Source organism: Crinia signifera, chromosome 3 (assembly GCF_055691185.1).
Source record: "Crinia signifera chromosome 3, ASM5569118v1, whole genome shotgun sequence".
NCBI lineage: Eukaryota > Metazoa > Chordata > Amphibia > Anura > Myobatrachidae > Crinia > Crinia signifera.
This window is the reverse complement of record NC_139219.1, coordinates 229,888,198-229,903,680: the sequence shown is the minus strand read 5'-3', so window position 1 is coordinate 229,903,680 and position 15,483 is coordinate 229,888,198. Positions and strand designations below refer to the sequence as shown.

Here is a 15,483-nt window from a genome sequence, read left to right as displayed (position 1 = left end):
AAATCATTCTTCTAAAAAAAAACACACTGGCTACCTATTTCCATAAATATTTAATAGTGACTCCACTTCGACTCCAAGAATTTGACTGGTTTGTGCGTCAGCTGTTCAGAAATATTTCTGGGATCATATACTATTTGAAATATAATCATACATTTCTTTATCTCTGGCCGTACCTGGAACGAGATGACTTGTATACAGAAGAACATTGTACATTACTTATGCTAAGTAGATGTTACATAACTTTCTATCGACTACTGCAATAGTGCTTCTATATATCATACTGTATAACTTATGTTTTGTAGCCAAAATAACATGCTCAGGGAAGATGTGGGCCCCAGTGTACAAACAAAAATGTGGTAGAGCAGTAATGTGTGGCTCTGTAAGTAGATGGAACAGGTCACATGATTAAGCAGTCACGCATATCGCTGATGATGGGGATAACTACTTATTGCACTGTACAGTATAATGCCCTGGCTATTCCATGTGCAAAAATTGCTGTAGTGCTTAAGTGAGAGATGAATATATATACATTTCTGTATTAGACTGGCTATTGAAGCATGCTACACCCAGTGCCAACTCCAGCTATACTTGAACATAGGTGAATGCCTTAAGAACCAAAAACACTGAATGAATGACGGTAACAGTACTTAAATAAAAACATGGAACTTAAATAACAACATAAAACTGAACACTAAAATACACATTGTAGTATATGAATGAACATAATGTAGCCCCCCTTATAACCCTATATAGAGGGACCACTTAAATGTTTCTGAGCCTCCACCCAAACTGTACTCCAATGCCTAGTGTATTTCAGTCCTGCCAGGGAAGGCCAAATTGCATGTAGTAATAAACATAGACAGTAACTGCGAATGTGCGTGCGGTAGCTCTAGAATATTCCATGAGACAGTGGTCTCACAAAAGTGCCACCAATTTGAATTATACCACACAGTAGCACAATCATATTCACAATACACAGCAGGTAGTGACCCTGATTCATATTACACCACAAAATAGTGCCCACTTTTCACATTATGACAGACATTTGTTCCCCTTATTGAAGTTATGATACACAGTAGTACTTTTTATACATGTATGCCACACAGTAGTATTCATACTTGCCTACTTTTGAAAACTAGTTTCAGGGAGATTATAGCTGGTAGCAGAATTTTGCACAGCGCCCCATTGAGGGCGCTGTGCAAAATTCTGCTACCAACTATAGGGTGTGTCACGCTCCTCCCAAAGGGCGTGTCTAGTTCCATATATGGAGGATTGTGAACATGGCACCTAGAAGCATGGGTGTGTACTGCTACATCTGAGAGGAATCTTGTAAAATTACTTATATCCAAATGTAGATGAGCCCCAAAGCAGTTTCTAAAGTGCTGGGAAATGGTGCAGATGATTCAATGTAAATATAGGCTGTAGATGTAGCTTATCTAGACTTTAGTAAGGCTTTTGACACTATCCCACATTGCAGACTGCTAAATAAACTTGAAAGCTTGGGATTGGATTCTAAGATAGTTGAATGGATAAGAGCATGGTTGCAGGACAGAAAACAGAGAGTTGTAGTAAACGGAGTACAGTCAAAGGAGGGAAACGTTACAAGTGGAGTACCCCAGGGATCTGTACTTGGAGTAGTGTTTTTTAATATCTTTATTGGTGATATTGCAAATGGAATTGAGGGTAAAATGTGCATTTTTGCAGATGACACAAAGGTATGCAACAGGGTAGACACACCAGGAGGGGTAAAACAAATGATTGATGATCTAGGTAGATTAGAGGAATGGTCAAGAGCATGGCAACTACAGTTTAATGCCAAACAATGCAAAATCATGCACTTGGGTTGCAAAAATCCAAAGAATAAATATAGTATAAATGGCACTATAATGGAAACTACTGAGGAAGAGAGGGATCTAGGTGTCACTATTTCAGGGGACTTAAAGGCAAGTAGGCAATGTAACAAAGCAATGAAGAAGGCAAGTCAGATGCTTGGTTGTATAGGGAGAGGTATCAGCAGTAGGAAGAAAGAAGTAATAATGCCACTGTATAGGTCATTGGTACGACCTCATCTAGGATATTGTGTTCAGTACTGGAGGCCATATCTCCAGAAGGATATAAATACATTAGAGACTGTACAAAGAAGGGCAACTAAATGGTGCATGGCCTACATACTTTACAAAACAGGAAAGACTAAAATATCTTAATATGTATACTTTAGAGCAGAGAAGGGAAAGGGGGGACATGATAGAAACTTTCAAATATATCAAGGGTTTTAACAAGGTACAGGTGGGAGACATTCTTCAAGGACCACTACGCTCTACACAAGATCTGTGTCTCTCTTCTGCATGGATCACTAGCTCCCATTCACTATTACAGGACTTTCATCGGGCTGCTCCCATCCTATGGAATGCCCTTCCACGCACATTAAGACTCTCCACCAGTCTCCAAACTTTCAAGCGTTCCCTGAAAACTCACCTCTTCAGGCAAGCCTATCATATTTAAGTTCTACATGCATAACCCTCCGAGGCACTTATGTATTATATAGCTTCCCTTCTGGACTTGTAACTGCTATGCTATTACTGGTGCCTGTCCTTGTGTTTCACCCCTGTATCCCTATAGATTGTAAGCTTGCAGCAGGGCTCTCCTACCTCCAAGTCTGTCTGTTGTTACCCAGTTTGTCTTATCACTGTCTACTATTGTAAAGCGCAACGGAATCTGCTGCGCTATATAAGAAACTGTAAATAAATAAATAAATAAGGAAGAGGAGCAGCAGAACACGAAGACATGCACTGAAACTAGAGGGAGGAAGATTCAGGGGAAATTTGAGGAAGAATTACTTCACAGAAAGAGTAGTAGATAAGTGGAATAGCCTCCCATCAGAGGTGGTAGAGGCAAATACAGTAGTACAATTTAAACATGCTTGGGATAGGCATATTGATATCCTTACAAAAAATAAGGATCAAATATGGTTTGAGGTAACATGTTTAAAAAAAAGGTACAAATGCTACAAACGCATTCAAATTGGGGAATTTGTGCAAGCAAAATGCAATGCACAACCCCATGACACTCATTTAAATCAATCATCTTGCAGCCTGCCATGAGTTTGTGCATCTTTTCCTAATACAAGGCATATTTCTGTACCTAGTCACATACTGGTTGCCGTTACCATGCCACCCGATGAGATGCCTGCAATCAGAAATCCAACGCTGGCATCCTGACTAGAGTCTAGATTAGAATCCTGACCATTGATGAGGAAGCTGATGCCAGTATGCGGGGCGGGTTAGTGTTAGGCCGGGGCGGATTAGGGGATTGCTGTTTTGTGGAGCAGCATCAGGCCTGTAGAAAACAACAGAGACAGGCTATTGGCTGTGGAAACCATCCTATGGTAAATAAGGGGCATGTGCAAACTAATTGTGCCCCCCTCACCACAAATAGTGGCAATACTAGTTAGCAGCAAGACATGTAGGGACTGACTTCACAGGAATCTGTAGCTTTCAAGTTTTTAGCTTGCTACTACTGGTCCACATAGTCACACCCACATATGTTTAGAATTTGAGAAATTCCATATCAGGACAGGGGTCGTGGCTGCAGCACTCTGGAGACGTGACAAAATTTTATCAGCCGCTACATTAGCTGTAAAGAAGAATAGAAATGTATATCAAATATCAATATAAAATTCCACTATAATATTCCAATCAGAAGGACTCTCAGGGCAGTATTCAATGAGAATTTTGACGATGTGCAGCGAATCCTGTTTAGGATTCGCTGCACAATCGCCACTGCCCTCCGCGTTCCAGAGCCTCGCCGGCTCCAGTATTCAACGAGTCAGGGGCTCACTGCCCCTGACCGGCAAATTTTAACTCCTACGGCGATGCAGCAGGGAGCCTGAGGACGGAGGCAGGCAGGGAGATGGAAGTCTCCCTGCCTGCCCCAGAACGTTTGTGGGGGGGAGGTGGGTTCCCCGGGAGCCAGGCAGCACAGGCTGCCCCCCCGGGATAGCCAACAGGGGACCGGGTATTCACTACACCCGATCGTGCATATGTAATGATCGGGTGCAGTGAATATATGAATATCTAATGAGCGGCTCGGCTCCCGGCCCCCTGCTGGCTGCTCTGTGTAAAAAAAATAGGTACTTGTTTCCTAGCACGGCCACAACGATCATGATCGTGGGCATCGTAAGGGAAAATCGGGGGCATTGCGGCCATCGCATGCACTAAAAAAATCGTGTGCGATGGCCGCGACGCAGTGCCCGCGATTTCCCCATAGGGAACAATGTTAAATGCCTCAATTTAGCCGCGATGCCCCCGATTTCCCATAGGAAACAATGGTAAATGGGCCAGAAACCCCCAAAAACACCCCTGAACAGTGAAATGTCCCCCCAAAAGTATTTTACGCCACCCCACGATCAACGCGAACCCGAAGCGTGGCGAGCGCAGCAAGCCCGCGAGGGGCGGCGGTACGCGTCCTCCGACCTTTTCATACCCCCACTATCCACGTCGGCGTGGAGTTGAGAATAGAATAGTGTGGCGAGCGCAGCGAGCCACCGAGCCCGAAGCGTGGCGAGCGGACGCGGATACCTGTGAAGCCCGCGAAGGGACGCGTTTACCTGTGAAGGTATCCGCGTCCGCTCGCTGCGCTCGGCACACTATTCTATTCTCAACTCCACGCCGACGTGGATAGTGGGGGTATGAAAAGGTCGGAGGACACGTACCGCCGCCCCTCGCGGGCTCGCTGCGCTCGCCACGCTTCGGGCTCGATGGCTCGCTGTGCTCGCCACACTATTCTATTCTCAACTCCACGCCGATGTGGATAGTGGGGGTATGAAAAGGTCGGAGGACGCGTACCGCCGCCCCTCGCGGGCTCGCTGCGCTCACCACGCTTCGGGTTCGCGTTGAGCGTGGGGTGGCGTAAACTACTTTTGGGAGGACATTTCACTGTTCAGGGGTGTTTTTGGGCCTTTCTGGCCCATTTACCATTGGTCCCTATGATGATTTGGTGAAATTGAGGCATTTAACATTGTTCCCTATGGGAAATCGGGGGCATCGCGGGTACATTGAGCCATTTAACATTGTTTCCTATGGGGAAATCGTGGGCATCGCGTCTGCACCATTTAAGCCTTTTTTAGCCGCATACGACGCGACCGACACGATTTTCACTGTTTTCAATGGGAAAATCGGGGGCATCGCGTCGGTCGCGTCGTATACCACTAAAAATGACACACGATGCCCGCGATTGTGGCCGTGCTAGGAAACAAGTACCAAAAAATATATATATATTTTTTTAAATTAAATATATATTCATGTGCTTACATAGCATGCCCCTCCTCAGAATAAAATTCCTGATTTTTTTACACCAAATGTAAAAAACAAAACACTTTATTTTAAAAGTTCACATTCCACTATACCATAAAAAGATAGCGATTGCTACTCGGTGAATCATGGCGATAAAAACCTTGAAATGTATTCGCCATCTGGTCATTGAATAGGGTGATTCACCGTTTTAGTAAAAAAAAATCGCCTTACAGCACGAAAATAGCACAAAATCGCCATAAAACATGGCGAATCAGCCTCATTGAATACCGCCCTCAGTCTGTGATGAGGCCACAGTCACCGTACTTTTGGCTTTGTCTCGAATCTTGTAGTAATATTGGCAGTTTTACAGACCGGATTGCATGGCTGTGAATTTGATAACCACGCATGCGTATGGATCGTAGGACGCATGTGCAAGGCAATACTGCAATAAATTCCTGCTGATTTTATTTGTTGCTTGCCATATGCAAGTTGATTGACAGAAACCCGGCATTTGGGGGTGGTATTCTGACTTTTTCTGGGAGTGTCAGGCAAACTGCAGGTCTGCCCAAGCCTTTGAGGGGAAGGCGTGTGAAGTCAGCTCCGGCCTGATCCGCCTGCTACTATCACAGCCAGGGGTTCCGACAGCATTGCTAGGCCCAAGAAAAAGGGGCATGGTTAATGGAAGGGGGTGTGTAAAAAAAATTAGCAGGTGTGTGGGACACCCACTGAGGGACAGAGAAGACAGGCTGCCTCTACAGCTGTCACTCTCTTCAGCCCAGCACACAGCACTAAGCAGCGTGTGCTGAGCTGGGGAGAGAGGCTGCGCTGTGGCGGCAGCCTGTCATCTCTCTCCCCACTGCCCGCCTCCCTACAATGGCGGAACGGGATCCTCCAGCAGACACTGATCACAGCCACAGAGTAAAGTTGCCCATACAAAGTACAATTGCTGGGTGCAATGAGATGCACGCTTCCATCACACATCTCATCACACAGCTCAAAAAGTATGTGCTGCACATACTTTTTGTACTAGATCTCATCTCATTGCATTGCAAAATGTGTAATGTGATGCAATCTAGTCCAAATTGTAAACAATAATTGTACTGTGTATGGGCACCTTAACTCTTGGACTATGCACAGGCAGCATACAGTGGAATAATCATTAGATGGAGAGAGGCTTGCAAATGAATTTGCCGCTATTCGCCAATTTAGCAAATTTTCCCAAGACATGCTAAGCAATTCACAGGCTTGCACAGGGCAGGATTTAGCCTTGGCGCGGCAGGGTACAGTATACCTGATTGCAGGGCTCTCCATTTTAGGGAGCCTGAATAACTCCCATGTCTCCATTATGTCAAGCAAGCCAGGACAAGGCGGAAAAATAGAAAATACTCTTAATTCAGGCCACATGTTCCTCTAGCTTGAGCTTCCAGTTTTTAATACAGACATCCCTATTCTTTCATGATATAAATAGAATGCAGATCAGCCAGTGCGTAACATGTGATAGGGATTAGATGTCCTTAATGTTCTGTGTATACTGTACCTCATTCATACAAATCCCCCTCACTTCTGCATTGTTTGCTGTTGTACAGTACATTGCAGGAATTAAGATCCAGATCTCAATCCAGCACTAATCACAGGTTTAATTATCCGGATCTTGCAAGCACCTACATTTCTTCTGCCTAACCCAGGGCCCTGTTTGTTTGTGTGAAAGATAATTTGTCACACTTTTGTCATACTGTATGTCAGGGTTGCCGACCCTCCCGGAATTTCCGGGAGTCTCCCGAAAATCGGGTCCCCCTCCCGGCCCCCCGGAAGGGTGGGCAACCCTCCCGGATTCAGGGGGGACCCCCGCTGACCCCCGGATCGCGGCATTAAAATGCCGCAATCCTCGGGTCTCAGAGGAGGGGGCGGAGCTAAAATGACACAATCATGTTGTTTTAGCCCCGCCCCTTAACGGAGATCCCTGAATTCGCTGGTTTGCCAGCATGGGGGCGGGGCTTAGTGATGTCACGCTTAAGCCCCGCCCCCTGAGTGGCTACTGAAACTCTCCTCTCCCGGCTTCTCCCGGTGAAGAGAATAAGTAAGTCGGCAACCCTGCTGTATGTTGACTAATTAAATACAGCTTAAAATTGTAATATATTCTTATTTCATTTTGTCTGTACCTGGGAGGTCATTCTGACCTCCCATGAAACACTGGGTGTTCCCATGGGCACAACCCATGTCCGTCACCCCACAACCCCTGTCCACACTGCTGCTTGCAAACGGGTCAGCGAATAATCAATTTGCCACACCCGCTCGCACAAAGTGGCTGCACTTGTGCGTAAAAGTTTATGTGCATGCGCAGTTGCACAACATCGCTCCCCTATCGCTCCCCTGTGCAAACGCGCTGGGGAGCGAAGCAACCTGAATGAGGGCCCTAGTGTTTTCAATATGAAAAGATCATAGGTTTTAAGAGCATTTTTGTTCTCCAAAGTCTAGCCAAGTCAACAAAGAGACAGTCTATTACAATATCTAGGGGCTTGAAATCTACTTTCGGAGACTCATCAGATCCGGAAGGGGAGATCCCAGGGCAAAAGTGTTGGCATGGCTCTGTAAATCACATGTTGGCCATGCCCCTGCTGCAAAAGGGCCAGGGCATACCTCCCAACTGTTCCCACTGGTGAAGCAGGACCAGCCGTGCGACCGCATAAAAACGGGACATAATCTTGTGATGGGTGGGCCTGGCCTTGTGTGGAGTAAAGTGGTGTGATCTAGTGCTGGGAACCCCGTTTTCATTATTTCTTCATTGGCAGATCCAATGGCTCCCCCAACTGTGGGACAAAGCAGATCAGTGTCCAGCTAGTGGGACTGTCCTGCCGTAAATCGGTTGGGAGGTACAAGTATGTCACACTTTTCAGCAAATAGTGTTGTTATGGCTGCATTCTGCCCACTTCAGTATGGAAGTGGGTGGGATGATGGAGGTTGTTAGTGTTGCCCAGAAACCCCCTTCTTTTGGCAAGTGGCTCAAATTATGACAACAATAGCAATGGTATATAATAAGATTACTAGATCATACAGTTCAACCCTTTTAATGCCAATATATCTGTGAGAGATGCACAAAAATATCCGCTAAAAATGCCAGCGTCACTCAAATTTGTTATACAAATTCAAATAAAAAATGTTGTGTAAAAAATAGATTATATTTCCTATACAAGGTACACATTACAGGTCATTATGATGAATATAAATGTTTGCTTGGCAATTTTCACACCAATTTTCACACAAGGCACAAGGGTTAAGGGACAGAGCAGAGCTGCTACACATGCCCAATCATGGGAAAATATATCCTGCTGGATGTACCCTTACAGTGTAGGTAGATCAAATTCTCCACTTGATTGATACCATTATAAAAGAAGTTTGGTTCTTATGCCCTCACCAGGGCTGGATTATGCACCTGGAAATGTTCAAGGGCCTATTATGAGAAATTGAGGAAGTGAGGCCAATGCCATGTAGGTACAGTATATAGAACCCATACACTACACATCCTAATGTCTCCATATATATATATATATATACAGGTTGAGTATCCCGTATCCAAATATCCATTATCCGAATTATTCCGAAAACCATACATTCCAGAAAGTGAACCAAAATTTTTTTTTTTCCTAAAAACTTACTGGGGACATCTGTAACAGCACTACTGATATGTAACTGGCACTATATATGTGCAAGACAATGATTGCTTGGCATTTAAATTCAGTGCCTGAGATTGTACACAAACTTTGTTTCATGTTTTGAAACCTTGTTTTATGCACAAATAAAATATATTTGTGTTTATTTCATGTGTTTGATGTATATGTACAACAGAAATGCAAGATACCTCAAGATACATCATTGAAATATTAAAATATTCCGAAATACGGAATAATCCGTTATCCAAAATTCTCCTGGTCCCGAGCATTTTGTGTATATATATATATATATATATATATATATATATATATATATATATATATATATACAAAGACTGTCTGGCCCGGCACTCCTCCTGTGTATGCAGCTGGCTGGGTGCCTTCACACAAATAGTGTATATAGTACGGTTTCCAGTGCGGCACTCCAAGACAAATAACGGTAACTTCAGTAAGCTTCAACCATTTATTAGGGAAGCTTAGCATGGTTGAAATGGTTGAAGCTTACTGAAGTTACCGTTATTTGTCTTGGAGTGCCGCACTGGAAACCGTACTATATATATATATATATATATATATATATATATATATATATATATATAAAAGAACAATAAATGCATGAATGTGTAAAATAGGAATCTAATTTTAATACTTATGGTTTATGACCAACCATTTGCCAAGCTGGTGATCATCATTCTGACATAATGATGGGCCTATTTTTATGTTGAGGCCTGGAGCTGCAGCTCCAGCCGCCCTATTGTTAATCCGCCAACACCCTTATTTACAGTAGGTAGTGGATAGTATTTTGAATCTCCGTTCCACCAGTACTTTTCTCTTAATTTATTTTTTTAAACTTTGCTTTTACATCTTTGTGTTTGCCATGGCATATATAACATTTCACAGACTTGTATGTATATAACAATGAAAAGTTTTCCACAGCAAAGCTTTCCATTCGCACAGTGTTTCTGAATTACCCAGATTAGCGGTTAGTCATACCAACTGCCAAAGCTAAGGTTTTAATTTAATCCTGCTATTCAGCAGCAAATAAAATGTGCCTGGTTTGGAACAGTCTGAGAGCGGGCTGGAAACGTCACCTCTGCTTTCCTAGGTACAGGGTGTCCTTGGATATTTAAAGGAGCAGCAATGAGATTGTTTAAAGTGAATGCTCTGATTTAGTTATAGCAGGCACGGATGTTTTGATCTGATTGATCATGTCACAGAGGTGTGAATGGGGAAATGGGCATGTCATCCTAGTTTCATATGGAACTTTTTATTTTATTGTTTGCTATTCTTGTAATTTCCGTATATTTTCAATAATATTTTCAGGTATGGTAAGCAGGGATAGTGTAATGGTTAGTATTGCTGACTCACAGCACTGAGGTCATGGCTTAGGTTCTTCCCACTATGGCTTTAACTGTGTCGAGTTTGTATATTAACCCCGTGCTTACTTGGGTATCCTCCAGGAAACCCCGTTTACTCCCACTATAAAAAACATACATGGGCCTTAAGAGGCATTACTATAATAAGGAAAAATTACTGAGGGGAGGGTGTATCGAAATATACCCTTTCTCCGGGCTCCATGCAGGGCCGCCGAGAGAGGGGGGGAGCGGGTACTAATTACACACGTGCAGCATGTTCTGTGCTGACAGCAGGCTCAGCATGAGTGTCTCACTGACAGCGTGAGAGCTCATGCTGAGCCTGCTGTCAGCACAGTACATGCTGTAGGTATGTGCTGCTGCTGCTGCTGAGAGATGGGGTGACAATAACACTCTCCCCCCCCCTCGACTTTAAAGTGTGTTTTCACCCCCCTAAACGTTTTGGGGGCACGGCCTAATCGCAGGGGGTGGCCGCGCCTCCCTCAATTAGGCCACGTCCCAAAAATTTTACCGGGGCCCGGCATACCTCTCAGCTGCCTAGCTCCATGTCATCTAGCTACTCCTCTGATAATAATTATAAATTATATCAGTGTTAATGGGTGGGTGCAAGTGTAGATTACCACTGTTTAGGGTCAGGGAAGAAGCCAGAGATCTCCATGGTAGCATGGAGCTTTCCTGGCCTCTGCGATGAGTGGCCTAATCGGCACCATGGGTTCCACAAGGTGGTAGAGGGATCCAATATTGGGTCCTAGCAGGGGCGTCACAAACAAGGTGAGGCCCCCACCCAGGTTACATCCTTCAATGGGCAATGCAGCCCTGCTGCCCAGAGTGCACTGCTCATGGGGAACCAGGTTATCCAGCTCCCTATGTGGCAGGGAGTACATAGGGTTGTGTGCTACATGCTGGGGGACCGAAGGAGCAGCCCCTAGCACCAGCTCCCAGGCTGCAGAAAAGCCCCAGCTTGCAGGCTGTGGGCTAGGGGAGCTGGGCAATATGTTTCACATTAAATATATAAAAGTATTTTCATATGTGCAGCACTGAGCTGGGACTGCAGGTCACAACACATGTATAAGGTGTAATTTAAAATGTATTTTTAAAGATAAAGTTCACTTATTGTGTCCTGGTAGTCTAGGGAGGAACCTCAAGCTCTCTTTGAGCTGTGTGGACCCTCTGACCACCTTCCATGGCCAGGAGACCCTGGCCAGGGGTCTAGGCTACCCATCCTGGAGCTCTGGGCTAGAGATGGTGACCTGAGGCCCTGACAGGCTCCTGGAAGTAATTTAAGTGGCAAAACTTCCCCTAGCCCAGACAGCCCGGCACCTGGGATGTGACCAACACCCCAGGTGGGCTGCGGCTCAGGGGATTGACCACTTCCCTCTGTCCATAGAGGAAAATGGTGAGTGTGCACTTGTTTTCAGCTCAGGCACTTACAATGATTGGACAGAATTACCTCCTGCTTCATGGGCATAACTATAAATTTGAGGGCCCCATAGCAAAATTTTTAAAGGCCCCCCCGCTCCACCGGGAACGATAGACAAAGAGGGTGTTAGGGGGGTGGGGGTGGGGGTAGAGATAAAAATAGCCAGGAGCGAGAGGAAGAGAAAGTGGAGTCAGGGTAAAAGAGATGGCTTCAAGGAAAAAGGAGGAATTCGAGAAAGAGAGGAGCAAGAGAGAGAAAGAGGGGGTGCGAGCAGGCGTGTGAGAGAGAATGCAAGGGAGGGAGAAAAGGGGCAGCAAGAGAGTAATAGAGTGTCAAGGAATGAGGGAGAGAGACAAGGTGTCAAGGAGAGAGAGGGGGATGTTAGGGAGAGAAAGGAGTAGAGACAAAGAAATAGAGAGGGTGTCTGGGTGAGACAGTGTGTCAGTGAGAGAGGGGAGAAAGAAACTGTGTCAGGGGGAACAAAAGAGAATGTTTCAGGGTTTGAGAGAGACAGTGTCAGGGGGAGAGAAAGAAAGTGTCAGAGAGAGAGACATAGACGGACAGACGATGGACAGGGGAGAGCTAGGCCGACAAAGGGACAAGTACAAACTGACTGACAGTGCAACATATGGGGTCATAGATGGGGAGATATATGGACAGACAAAACACCATATGGGGGACAAATATGGACATGAGGGGCGCAGATTAAAAGACGGATGGGGGCAGGCATAAAAGGACATTTGGGGCATACAGAAGACAGATGGGACAGATGAAGAAGAGGGGCATAGATGGACAGAGCACCATATGAGGGCACAGACTGAAATATGGATGGGGGCACATAGACAGTGGGGCAGAGCACCAAATGGAGGGACAAATGGACTGGGGGGTATAGCGGACAGACTGACAGATGGCCATAGAGACAGGACAGAGCACCATAATATGGGGAGACAGATGGATGGGTGTACAATATGGATGGCCGTGCAGAAGTGTAAGTGTGGGGGTGGGGTGTTTGCTCACCATCACCGGGCCTGCTGTCTGCAGCCAAGCTCCGAACAGCAGCCCCTCCTCCCTTCCCCTCCACGGAGTAGCTAAAGGGAAGGATCCGGATAGCAGCAGAAGCTTGAGGCAGCGGCACCTCTTCTCTTCACAGAATATGAGCGGTGGCTCCTGGGCAGATTCTATTAAGCAGTAACGGCTCCTCCTCCATCCGCTCCATGGTGGTGGAGCGGATGGAGCGCTTTTCTCCCACCGGACTCCAAATCACTTTATAGACACCAGAAATATAACTAGGGTTACCACCTCATCCCTTTGATTCTGGACACATATTAAATACACAGGTTCTGTGGCTGGCTAACTTCAAGACTCCATTTTACCTGGTTTTAATCAGCCACATAACCTGTGTCATTAATATGTGTCCAGAATGAAAGGATGAGGTGGTAACCCTAAATATAACACAAGGATTTGGTGCATACTTACCTATCCTCCTGGAATGGACAGGAGGCTCCCGAAAATCACGTGGCGAGAAAACCGAACAGAAATAATTTAACACAACAAAAACCTAGAGAGCACAATACACATAATGCAGGGTTGGTGCAGACAGTTTGGCATGACCTCCAAAGCTTATATATTCCACCTATAGAGGTACCAGCTGAGCCAGTCATGCTGTTCTTTTGTACAATGTACATTTTCCTGTAGAGACAGTATGCACATCGCACTTATTTCTGAGCTTACAAAAGTCACAAGCAACACAAGCACTTATCATGTACGCTTCAGAATAGACGGCTCCAGACAGCAGCCTCTTATCCCCATATGCCCTCCCATCCTAACGGTCCAGTTTCATTTACACTTCCTGAGTCTGCCGCATAGAAGATGATGATCTCTAGCTAGTAGCTCCCTGCTCTAGGCAATCCTGTGTTTTGCATCAGAGATGAACATGCTTGCCAGAAACAGTATGTATGGCAGTAAACAGCACACCATAGCCAAGGATTAAGTGAAAGATTATTTCTGTTATCTGGTTCTGGGATCTGTGAACAGCTGAGCTCTGTTTGGCCCAGAACATTCTACTTAACTGCAAAAAGTTTTCAGTGCTCTGCTGCTGGTTTAACTACAATACTTGAATAATATGCTGCGCTATATAAGAAACTGTAAATAAAATAACTTGATGTCTTATCTGTACTACAGAACAACTCCTTGAATTCCAACTTCCATGGACACACTGGCATTTCTGGTAAAAAATCAAACAAAATGTGTTTTTTTTTCTATCTTTTACTTGTGCTTAGGAGGTAACTGAGGGTCAATCAGAGTTAGGAAATACACTGCACTAACGCAACACACGCAATCGTAGGTAATAACACAAGTGGGTATGGTAGCATTAGGCTATTCTGCATGCGTTATATTGTAATAGCATGCAGTTATCACCAGTGATTATGCTGCCTTGTAGTCTCAGCTCCAGGGACACTAAACAAAGTACTGTATTACATATGTTCCCAAATTAAATAACACAGCAGTAGCCAAACTAAACATTAATCTCCAGCGACTATAAATCCAACTACTTGCAATTATTAAAAACTGCTGAACTAATCAAAATGGTCCTTTCTTTGCTCTCTCTCTCAACATAATTATATTCACAACTATTTAGAATAAGTATAGGTCCTTATTGTACAATTTGATATACCGTATATCACAGAAACCGAACGGAACCACAGAATAAAAGACTGCTAATTCTGGGCTTAATTTGATGGAACACTAATCAGCGAATTAGCAATGAGCAATTATAGAACAACTGCAGCGTACGCCTTGGGCATGCACAGCCGCAATTTCTGAATACATTTTCTCACACATAGCGGCCGCAGAGTTTACACAGCTTGATTGACAGGAAGCCATTGTTTAGGGGGAGAAACATGGAGTTTTCTAGGTGAGTTTGTGAAAACGCAGGCATGCCCAGGCATTTTTCGGGTGGGTCTCTGATGTCAGCGATGACCACTTCCTGACTGGTTATTTAGCAGATTAGTGGAAGCCTTACACTTAAGGTGCCCTTATGGGCCTTATTCTGATTGAGTCGGACGGCTCCGTGTGCGGTCGAACGGCCGATGTTTGGTGTTTGCGCATGTGCAGAGGCGTTTCTGTGAGGTCCGTGCAGAAAATGATCAGTCGGAACCATCCGTGCAGGGGGTGGAGAGGGGCATGAAGGGATGCTTAGGCTCATTACCATATGCATACGCCCTGCGTTTCATGGGCATTCCCATGAAAACGCTGGGCGTACGTATGGTAATCCGGCCATGACGCACATGTGGGGGACAGACATCTGACATAGCCAGATGCCAGCTGCCCGCCCATATCCCTGCTTTCATACAGAAAAATGTCAGAGTGGTCTGGAGCACTCAGAGCTGTCTGACCGCTCGGTCCATCATTCGATGGTCCCACAGATGGGGAGTTGTTCACATGAAACATCCACTTTCGGTCCATTCGCTCTGCGTTTTACCGCATTCGGACGGTGTGAGCGTTCCGTACGGTAAGCGGGGCTAAGAACACTCAGTGGCCGTCCGAAAATACGCATCTGTCCGAATCAACTAGAATAAGTGACTTCTCCCCTCAGAGAAGTCGCATACAACCCCCCAATATGCTGCCCTTCTGCATGCAATGTATCATGTGCAATCCCTGTTCCCTGCCACCAAAAGGGGGGGCCGAAACGGAGATCTTCTGTGCAGCACATAGGATCTCCGGGTCCAATG

The 15,483-nt window shown here is 45.2% G+C and overlaps 1 protein-coding gene across 1 annotated transcript in view; it reads right to left on the bottom strand.

The window, feature by feature from the left end:
* The window catches only part of LOC146062973 (uncharacterized), a 98,498-nt gene that overhangs the window by 74,306 nt on the left and 8,709 nt on the right, over nucleotides 1-15,483 (bottom strand). The gene's annotated exons all lie outside the window — the stretch shown is intronic.